The sequence below is a fragment of the Ochotona curzoniae genome, unplaced genomic scaffold (genome assembly GCF_017591425.1).
Source record: "Ochotona curzoniae isolate NIBS_2020 unplaced genomic scaffold, NIBS_Ocur_1.0 contig_3622, whole genome shotgun sequence".
NCBI classification, from domain to species: domain Eukaryota; kingdom Metazoa; phylum Chordata; class Mammalia; order Lagomorpha; family Ochotonidae; genus Ochotona; species Ochotona curzoniae.
The window spans coordinates 24,487,084-24,497,847 of NW_024465926.1; positions in this window are offsets into that span (position 1 = coordinate 24,487,084).

Sequence of the window (10,764 nt, forward strand, 5' to 3'; positions counted from 1 at the left end):
TATTGTTGTTGCTGTTATTGTTGCTGTTGTTTTACAATGTAGTTCCATCAGCTCTGGGGTTTCCCCTTCCCTGTCTCTAAATCTCCTCCCCTTGCTGATTTTCCCCATATTATTGCAGTAATATAGCCCTTGAGTGGAACCTCACGGTGTAGGCATGGACAATGGCAGAGAACCCAGTGTCCTATTGTCAAGACATATTTAACGGTTTCTTTGGGAGTTCATCTATGGTTTGGAAGTAGAGATGCGTGATGTTGTTGTTCCATTCCCCGCTGCCCCTGAAACATTAGACATAGAAGAGCTCTCTGAAGTTATCTAGTCTGGAAAACTTGGGACTTTTAAATACAACAACAAGTCTCTGTGGGTGTGTGTCTGTAGAGTTAGCCCTCTGAATCCTAACCAATCATTGGTCAAAAAGAAGAAGAAGAAGAACAAGAAGAAGAAAATAATCCTGAACTGAACATGTGTAGACTTGCTTTCTTGCAATCATTCTTTAAGGAACTATTTCCATAGCATTTACATTATATCAACTATTATAAGGAATCCAATGGCCATTTACAGTCTACAGGAGAATTACATAGAAGTATATGCAAAGATTGTGTCATTCCATGTAAGGGATTTGAACATTTTCAGAACTGATTATCCTAGGGTTGATGTGGGGTCCCAGAATCCGTCCTTACAAACACAGAGAGATGACTTGCACTCTCTCTCTCTCTCCACTCACTCTTCTATCTCATTCTCTCCCCCTCTCCCTCTCTTGGTTGTTTTTAACCCAGATATTTCATCCAGAAGTCTAGGATACAGAATAGGCAAGAAGAAAATTGCTCTGGTGAATTCAACACTTGACGGGTGGTCTGGAATGCCTCAACTGAAGTTTTCTCTGATGTCTCATAGGGGCACCAGTATCAAACCCTAGAGATCTGCACAAGAGTTGGAAGCCTCCTGGTCTGACACGTCCTTTGTCTTTTTCTCCTGTTTCTCACATAGTGAAAGTCAAGCCAAGGAGGCTTGCCTGTGGAGGGAAGGAGAGTTGCCTAGTGCATCTGTTTGGCTGGTGGCAGTTCTGGCCTCTAAATCCACTTGCTCCGAATCTAAAATGAGATTCCCTTCTTAAAGGCTGTCACCAGGAAACTTCTGGTTTTCTTCTCTATTTCTAACTCCAGGAGACTGAAAACCCCAAGGGGACAGATCCAGTCAGAGAAAAAATTAAGAGTTAATAGCTTTGATGGATGGAATATTTAGTTTCTAGTAAATCTCAAAGGAGCAGAAGACAGGGTGACTCTAAGTCATCGGATGGGTTTAGTAACCTATGCCATGTGCACTAGAAATAGGAAAAGGCAGGGTGTCAAGTGAGTTTGTGTTTGCGATTGCAGCTCCCTTCCCTGGGGTGGCCATTTCTCCTGAACATGAAGTCAACATCATTCGTCTCCAGATATAGTAGTATCCAACCAGGATGGCTTTGCTTTTCAGTGGAGATTTGGTAATATCTGAGGATGCTTTTAGATGTTGTTAAATATCCTATAATGCCTACGACAATTGCTGGTCAATCTTTCTAAGATCGTGTGCAGTGTACCAGTCATCTTCCCAGAACAAATTATCTGACCCTGAATGTCAGTAGCACTCATGTTGAAATAACCTCCTTGAGAATTTAGCAATGGCTCTCTTAAGTACATGGTTTCATGGTTAGCCAATTAAATCCTTACCTTCACTCTATTTCTGAATTCAACATGAATTGGGTAACAAGCCAAGGCAGGTACAGCAAACATCTTGCACAGCTGGTGCCATTGGTGGGGGGGGGTCTCCCATTCTAATGGGAAAGGTGGGTGAATTCTGTGGCACAAGTGGCTGTGTGGCTATCAGGCAGAAGGAGAGGAGATGGGATTGTTTGGGACTCTGGCTTCTTGCCTGTGTGGTGGGACGGACAGCACGTGAACAGTGTGGGTGCCAAGTTTCTTTGTTGACTTTGCAAGGGATCAGATGAGTCAGATAATTGCTCTGCTGTGATGTGGGGGAAGGGAGAGTCAGGGAGGTAAAGCCAAGAGGAGCAGAGAACAGAATTAGTCACTTAGGAAGAACAGGACAAGACACTGGTGCATTAAGGTTCAGGGGGGCCTGGCCAGCCGAGAGAAGTTAATAGTAAGACCAGGTATAGCTTCCCCCGAACCGCAACCCTGCTCTTACATATGCTGAGCTGTTGAGACTCCCCCAAGAAGCCTACATCTTAGATCCTGCTTTGTTTTATTTTTAATTTTTTTAAAGCTCTACCCCTTGCTTTGAAAAAAGAGCTTCCTTCTCTGCCAGCCCAGGAGACAAAGAGCAATGCTTTGCAAAATCCATAAAACAAAAGACTCCAACAGTGTCAAGCCTCTTTAAACAATCACTTGTGCTATGAGGCAAAACAACTGAGACATCCGGATAAGCACTGTGGTGGTATTTTTCATGTTGATTGCAATAACACCATCAAAGCCATGCACATTCTGTGTAAAATCAATGTCTGCTTGTTGGAGGAGGTGGGGAGGGCGGGGAGAGGAGCGGCCTGGGGATTTTATCTTGTAAGTCAGCTTGCAGATAATCGCATGCCTCAGGCTTGAAAAAAAAAATTGATGGCAGATCAATGGTCAGGAACATGAGCTGGACTCAGTTTTTGACTGTACAATGTCCAGTGTTGGTTGCAAGTCTTGGGATGTGGAAGAGAGATGGGGTAGCTGGTATACCATTTTGGAGTGGGCTGGGAAGGTCTTGACATTATCTGCAAGACAATTATAAGGACCACTCGGGGAAGGATCAAGCATTAGAAAAAATGAACTGTAATGGGAAGAAATTTCCAGGGGGCTGGCAGATGCTTCTATCCAATAAGGGGAACGTGTGTGTGTGTATGTGTGTGTGTGTGTGTGTGTGTGTGTGTGTGTGTTTACAGACAAACAGCACATGCCTGGGGAGAAGGAAAGCCTGATTTGATGTCAATGAAATTTTTTTACCACATATGTATTTCCTGATCAAGAGAGTATTTATTGGGTTATTTGTTTCATGGAATAGTGGAGTACTTTTGCTGCTTTAGGGTGGAGCAGGGATTGAATTGTGAATGAACTAGGCACCTGACTCCTTATACTTAGCCCCTAGGTATGCTGTAGCTTCTCTTTGCTGACAAGGATGCTCAGGAGGAAGAGGAGGAGAGGAAGATGGGACAATAACATTACTATTTATTTCCAGATGAGGTGATTCTTAAAGGAGGGGCCCCTCTGAAATGCGGTAGATACCTTGAATTTGCTGATCGTTGTGAGAATTTAATGGATCATTTCATTGAAAGCAACTTAATCCAAAGTTTCAGCTCCTGAGCCTTCATCCCTAGCTACCTGCCCTCAAGCAGGTGTTAATGCCAACAGAGGCTCATAGCACTCTTTTCTTGCTCTGTGTCTGATGGCAGAAGTTCAGATCATACATGCATGTCTGCTTCTAACATGTGCACGTGTGTGCGTGCATGTGTGTGAGAGAAAGAGAGGGAGCGTGAGAGAACGAGGAAAAAATTTCAAGTGAAAATATGGGGGGATTCCTGATTCCAGGTGTGCAGTGGACTCTCTCTCTCTGTGTCTCTCTCTCTCTCTTTCTCCTTTAACACCTTGAAGAGTTGGAGAAAAAACTCAATTGACCTCTGCTTGCCTAAATCCCTATTAGAGTCTATACACAGTCCTGCTTAAAAGCCTACTCAGCCTTCTAACTTATCTGTCCCTTATCAGGCCTTGGAACATTCAACAAGTCATCCTGAATGAACCTTATACTAGAAGCCCTCTTTAAACTGCAATAGAATACAGACATACACATGAGGGTGAGAAATGCCTTTCTACCAGATTCTCCTGTTTGGAGGCCTTATGTTCTGGTGTTATTTCCTCCCATACTGGAATCTTTCTGGTCCAAGATAAGGACACTTCCTTCAAACTCTCCCTTGCTTTACACCATCCAGGCACAGCTCCACACCTGGACTCAGAGCTCCTGGAGGACAGTGGCCTTTTCGTGTCTTGCCCTGCAAACCACAAGTGACTTGCAAAGGAGCCTGGGCACACAGCAGGCTACTGTATATAGAACCTTTGCCATTTTAACATGGTTGTTGATGTTTATTAGTGATTCTGCTTGACACCCTTTTCCTACCTGTTCAACCTTTTTTTCTTTCTTGAGGCAGAAGACCTCATGGAAACTTATCTGCCAAGCAGTATCATCACCATTTCTCTCAGCTTCCCTTAATTAGAAAATTGGAAAACTATGCTCAGTGTGGTCATTTTCTTTCCAAATGGCATCATTTACCACCTCCGAGACCTGGTTTCATGCGTACTGAAGAAGCCAGACTCTCTTTATTTTAAAAGAATAATCACCACGACATACATTTGGCTTCAAAGACAAATTCTTTAGAAAGTAGGCCCTGAGACAGAAGTCAAGAGAGACTCCTGGGAGTTAACACCAGTTAAAGAACAGTTAATCCTGGATTCCAAACTAGAAGGAATCTTGGTTCAGTGTAGAAGGTCTTCACAAAAGGTTCGCATTTGTGCATATTTGAAAGAAGATGTAAGGAAATGGGTGGCGCTCAGGGTTCCAGTCCTGGAGGAGTAGGGGCATGAGCACCTTGGCCTTAGAACAGGTGGATATGGGCAGCCACTCACACCTGACTCATGTGCACAGTAGCTGACTGTACAAGTGGAGAAAGGGAGCGAGGATACTTGTAGCTTTAACTCTGGCCATGTGGTGATCCAGCTATGGGATAGGGAACAGGTTAATCTCTCAGGCTCATTTTACCAGGGTTGAAATAAAACAGTAAAGATTGGCATTTGCAACTAGGTGGCCTGAAAGCTTCCTGTACTGAGAACTGTTTGTCCATGATGCCCAACCAAGCCTTTGGAAGGGACGATGTGTTGCAAAGATTTGGTTCATTGTTAGATTTCAGTAACTGTATATTGTTTTCATGGAGACTCTTTGGTTACAATAAATGTACAATTTGACAGTTCTCTAGAGAACATTTACTGTGATTCTCATAGCTATGGTTCTAAACTTTAGAGATCTTAGCAATAAACACACACACATGGCTCTGTACAGGCCCTGGACTCCTGGAGGGAGACTTTCTGATTTACATTGAACAGTAAAGTGGGCTGGATGTAAAGGCAATCTGTTGAATTATGAAGCTACTCTAGATCCCTGCCTTGGGACTAGAACTCAGATTACTTTGCATTCTTTACTCAGTGACACAGGGAAGGAGGCATTATTTAGTGTTGTTGAACTGAGTGAAGGAGATCAAAGAAGCAAGTGAGTTGTTCTTACTCTGGAAGAGCTTTCAGGTCTGACAAGAAATTGACTGAGCAAGGTATTCAGTCTGAGCCTTAACTTCCTTACCCTTCAAGTGAGGTAAATGATGGTGTCCACCTGATGGAACTGTTGACAAAATTAAAAAGAGTAAGGGGAGGATGCATAGCTGAGGCACTGTTTTGGGACCTGAAATTTAAGAGGGAAAGCAAACATTTAGAGTGCAGGAAGTTCACAAGGATCAGCATGGCTGGTTTTTCCTTTTCTTCAGCTTGTGATGTGTCTGGGATAGTGTTGTAATTGATTGTAGGAAATCGGTGGCTAAATATATTTGAACATGATCAATCGAATCCAGGTTTTACCTGGAGCTGTCACACTGCATAGAGCACATGGCTGTCAAGCTTCTACTTGTGAAGTCAGAGCTTGGCTTCTCCTGACACAGCACAGTTATAGGACAGTCCCTCCAAGCACAAGGGGGTCTTCAAGAAGTGCAGGGAAAGGTATGTTATAAAATGTGTATACGCCGATTTCAACATCTTTCACACCAAAATCAATTTCTCTAAACTTTTTTAAAAATAAATTTCACTGTTTTCCTTGAGTAGAAGAAAGAGAAAGAATCCACCTGTTGGCTCAGTTTCTAAATACATGGGAACCAGAGACTGAATCCAGGTCTTCCACACTGGTGCCAGGTACTCAAATACTTGAGCCATCATCTAATGCTTCCTGGGATGAGTATCAATTGTAAGCTGGGACCAGGAGTAGAGCTGGGACATGAACCCTGGCAACGGTGAAGAGGACAGGCATCCCAAAGGCATCTTAGTGACTATACCAATGCCCATGCATGCCCAAGACCTTTTTGAAGTACCTTCATATTTCGTTTTTTTGACCCTTCTTTCCTTTGGTTGGTATAAGCATCTCCTGTTTGTCAAGTAGGTTGTAAAGTTGGCTACTGTCTTTCCTAAATAAGAAGTCTAGAACTCAGCCCACTTTTGGTGAGAGCCAAGGAGATCCAGTGCAGGTGTTAGGGGAAAATATAAGATATAGCCAGGACTGGTTATTCTCCCTTTTCAAGGCTAAAAAGGGTCTTTGGCATAGCCAATTCTTCAAGATGGCACAGCTTAGAATTTTTTTCTCCCCTGTGCTACCTTCCTGACATACATAGATAGTCATCTATAGGTAATTAGGATCTGAAGTGATTGTGAATTAGGGTTCTCAATGAGACTTCCTGGAGATTTGTTGAGCTATAAATAAAGGTGATTTATTGTGGTTTCACCAACTGCTCTGTTGGTGATGGATCATAATAGTAGATCATGATAATTATGAATCAACACATAGCTGTTTTCCCCTTGTAATGCAATTGTCACACAGCCACAGAGGCTGTTGAGCCTCGCAGCCTGCCTGCTGGCTGCTGGATTGTGTTCAAAATAGGTACTTTGGTCTTTCAAGGGATTCACAGTAGAGGGTCTCTAATAATTGTCCTGGCGCTTATAGTACTACAGGTTGATGGCATTTTACTTGTAGATTTTTATTCCAGATGCAAATTAAGTTCTAGAATTTGTCATTCCTAGGCCTGAGGAATTAACAGGGTAAGCTAAAGCTCTGGGGAGGCCCTAGCAGGTGAAAAAACCCAGATCTCTCTCCTCCCCCTCTGCCACAACCTCCTCCCTCACTCAGGCCTGGCTTATGTCAGGCAGACTATGTCACAGTGTTTATTAATTTTTCTGATTTATGCGGAAGAGTTTTTTTCTCCAAAGAACATGGAATTCTTGTCATTGGAGTTGGTTCTAAGTGACTAATACATAAAAATCTGTTTCAATTAGAATGATCATTTCTCAGAAAGAATAAAGAAATGCTAGTTGCAGATACTCTGCAGGAGAATAGCACTTGTGGCTTTGGGAAATACTGGATTAATACAAATGGAAAATATGTATGGAAACAAATGGATAGTACCCTTTATAAGAAGCAAGGAGAATGATGTTCCTTTCTGGCAAGTTTTCACTTTAGTATTGAAGTTTTTAATATCTAAGAAAAGCATCTGCTACCCAGTAGAGCCCTAACTCAGACACTCCATGCCTGTGTGTAGTGGACTAAGGATGGTCACCAGGTCTTTGCCACTCCTTCCATTAAGAGGCAGAGTTGAATTTCCCAGTTGGGTTTTGGGATGGTCTTACGTCTTGCTTTGCCCAACAGAATGTGGGCAAAGTAACACTGCGTAAATTGGAGATTGGGTCTTAAGAACTGTGAAGAGTACGTCTTTCCTAGTTGGAACATTCTTTTCTGAAGTTTGCTCACTGTGCTGGCAAAGCTCAGGCAGCCTTGAGGACAGACTGATGTAGAAAAGAACTTGGCCCTCAGCTGATAGCCCCAGTTCAACTCCCATCTGGCAGCCAGGATACACTGCCAGGAGTGTGGGTGAGATCCCTTTAACAGCCCAGGCAACACCATGGGAAGCAGAGCCTTCTAGAAATAATAAAGTTGCCATTGTTTTCCTTTCTGTTTTTTCAAATTATTCCTTTAGTATTTATTTGAAAAGCAGGGACATACAGAGAGAGCTCCCCCATCTACTGGTTCAGCCTCAAAATACCGCCAACAACCAGTGCCTGGCCAAGTCGACGCCAGAAGCTTGGAACTCATAGTCTTTCAGATGGGTGGCAGAGACTTGATTCTTTGTGCCTTCGCCACCGTCTCCCAGGGCTTCACTAGCAGGAAGCCAGCAAAGGAAATGGAGCTGGTACTCCATCCCAGATACTCTGATACGTGTCCCGAAGAGATGCACCAAACACCCACCCCAAACTGTTATTTTAAGACACTTCCTTCTGAATTTATTTATCAGATACAACATATAACTGAAATACTCAGCCTCTTCTTCCTTGCTTTTTAAAATCATGTCACACTGTTCATTTCTGTCACAGCATTTGGCATTATTTGTTTAAATGTAGTTTTCTTCCCCATTGTAAAGTTTCACTGCAGGATCCACATGTCTTTCTCTCACCTCTGTACACACTTTCCTAGTGCAGGGACTGGCACAGAGCTCGCCATCGCTGGCTGTCTGCTGAATGAATAAACATCTTTTGGAAAGCAGATTTATAACACTAGGCCAGTAGATAGAATGAGCAATTAGCAGAGCAGAAGGATCTGTTGCTAAAGCAGAGCTTATCAAAGTTCCCTTAAACACGGGGCACATCTAAAGGAGGATTCGGTGTGAAAAACCTCAAATTACTGAAATTTTACTAGAAACATGAACCAGACCTGAAGGCAATCAGGTGGTGCTCACATCTTCAACACTGAAATTCTTCTCCCATGCTTCCCCTTTTATCCCTCTCCAGGGAAATAATATCCTGAGGTTGTTGAATATCACTCCTAAGCACATTTTTATTCTTCTAGTAGATGGGCAGCAGCAACATAAAAATATGGACTACACATCATGCATAGTATTACACACCTCCCGCCCATTTGCAATTTGCTTTATTCACTCTAAACTTTTGAGATTTGTCTACCTTACTGAATACATCTCTAGTTTGTTTTAATTGCGGTAGGGATATCCAATTTGGGGAGTATACATGGCCCCTTCTGATTATTTCTGGTAGATGAGGCTGTGATGACCATCTTTAAATCTATCTCTTCCTGGTAAGAGTAACTGCTGCCATATTCCAGAAAAGACAACCTGCCTAAAGCCCTGGAGGAACTTGCCTTGTATCACACAGTTAACCAGGTTAGGACCTAATTCAAATCCAGTCCATGTTCTTTCTGTTGCTGTATTTGGCCTCCTGAATTGTCCGGATGTGGGGTGAATTGCTTGAAGGGGAATCTGAGACAGGAAGTGTCATGGCTGCCTCAGCAGATGGGCCCAGAGCTTGCTTCTCAATGTTCTGGTCCATTGTCCCTGAGCAGGGCGTTATCAAGAAAGTTCATGGGAAGAGACCAGCACAGGATTCACAGCTCAGTGTCAGGAGGTAGAGCCCAAGCTTTTCTACTTTCCACAAGAGTTCTTGGCCCTGGAGACTTTACCTTTCTGAATGCCATCTCTAAAACAGGGATTATAGCATGCACAACTAGTAGGTCAGTGTTGAGCCTCCAGAAAGATAATGTGGAGGGGAGAACTTGGGCAATAGGCTGTACAGCAGATATGGCCATTGCCATTGCTTAAATCCACTGGTGAATATAAAGAAATGACATTTCGTTTGGGCTTCTTGACAGTTTGCTGCCTCTAAGCTGGAAAGAAGTTACATTTTAGGTCAAACCTACTCTGGCTTCCTAGAGAGTCCAGAGCCTGTGTGCCACAACAGGAAGGGGGTAGTGTCATCTCAGGGTCTAGAAGTTGAGAGTTCCGGGAGGAACATTGTAGCGATGTGTGGTTTGGCCTGTGGCCCAACCCCAATCTAGCCAGAATGTGCATGTCTAGCGTGGGAACAGGTGGCAACAATTACAGGTTTTTCTATTGAGATGAAGGTAAGTCCTTGAAGGAGATGACTCAAAAAATTGAATTCATCTGCTTAAGATAGGCTAGGCCTTGGGGTCTGGAATGTGTCAGATAGGCTAGTCAGCTAGAGAGAGGGTGATGTATTTCTAAGGGATGCTGAAACAAGAAGGAGTTCTGAAGGCTGAATGTCACTACAAGGCACTACAAGGTGGGTTTGGTACCACTAAACTTGTGTATGCCAGCCATCATCAAATGCCAACGTGGTGGTCTTCACACTTATTTTTCTCTAATTATTCCAATTTCCTTTAGTATTTCTCAGCTGCATCTGTGTTTTCTTAGTTATTTGCTGGGATGGTTAAACACATCCCTTGGTTCATTCATTGTATTAATTGGGACAGACCTGGCTTCCTGTAGCTACAAGTATGCACAACATTTGCAACAGAGTTGGAACATTGAACATAGCTGTATGGTTCTCAGAGACCCTGAGACCGCCTTGTGTATTTGGTAGATGATGTGTTGAGGACCAGAGAGGGGAAATGCCTCAGTCAGAATCTCACAGTCCCCTAGTGGCACACAAGGAATCTAAACCAGGTATATTTGATGCTGCCCAGCAATCTCCATTTGCACTGCAAGAAATGTCCAGCACGGCCCCTCACTAGGTGCTGGTTCTTTGTCGCCTTTAATATTTTGGTGTCTCTGAGCATAGTAAGGTCAGTCAGAGCTGGAAATTATCCCAAGCATTACTCTGAGATTTCAAAAAAGAGAAGGATATTTTTCATCTTCAGGTTTTCCCTTCCCTTTTGCTGATCCATTCAAACTATTAGGAATAGGCTGTTGTTGGCAAGAGTTGGGAATATCAAACCACTTGCGCTGGTTAACACCTTCCTCCTGCTAGAGGTGACAATAGTCAGCTGTACCTATCTGGGGAGGACTAAACTGCAGTAGAATCTGTGATCTGTCAGTACTGTCTGCCATGTGCATAGGCATGGTGAGTGGTGTTTGCATTTCTGCCTTTCTCTTTGTATGATGTTGATGTTTCTCTATTATTATTTTTCATGATACAG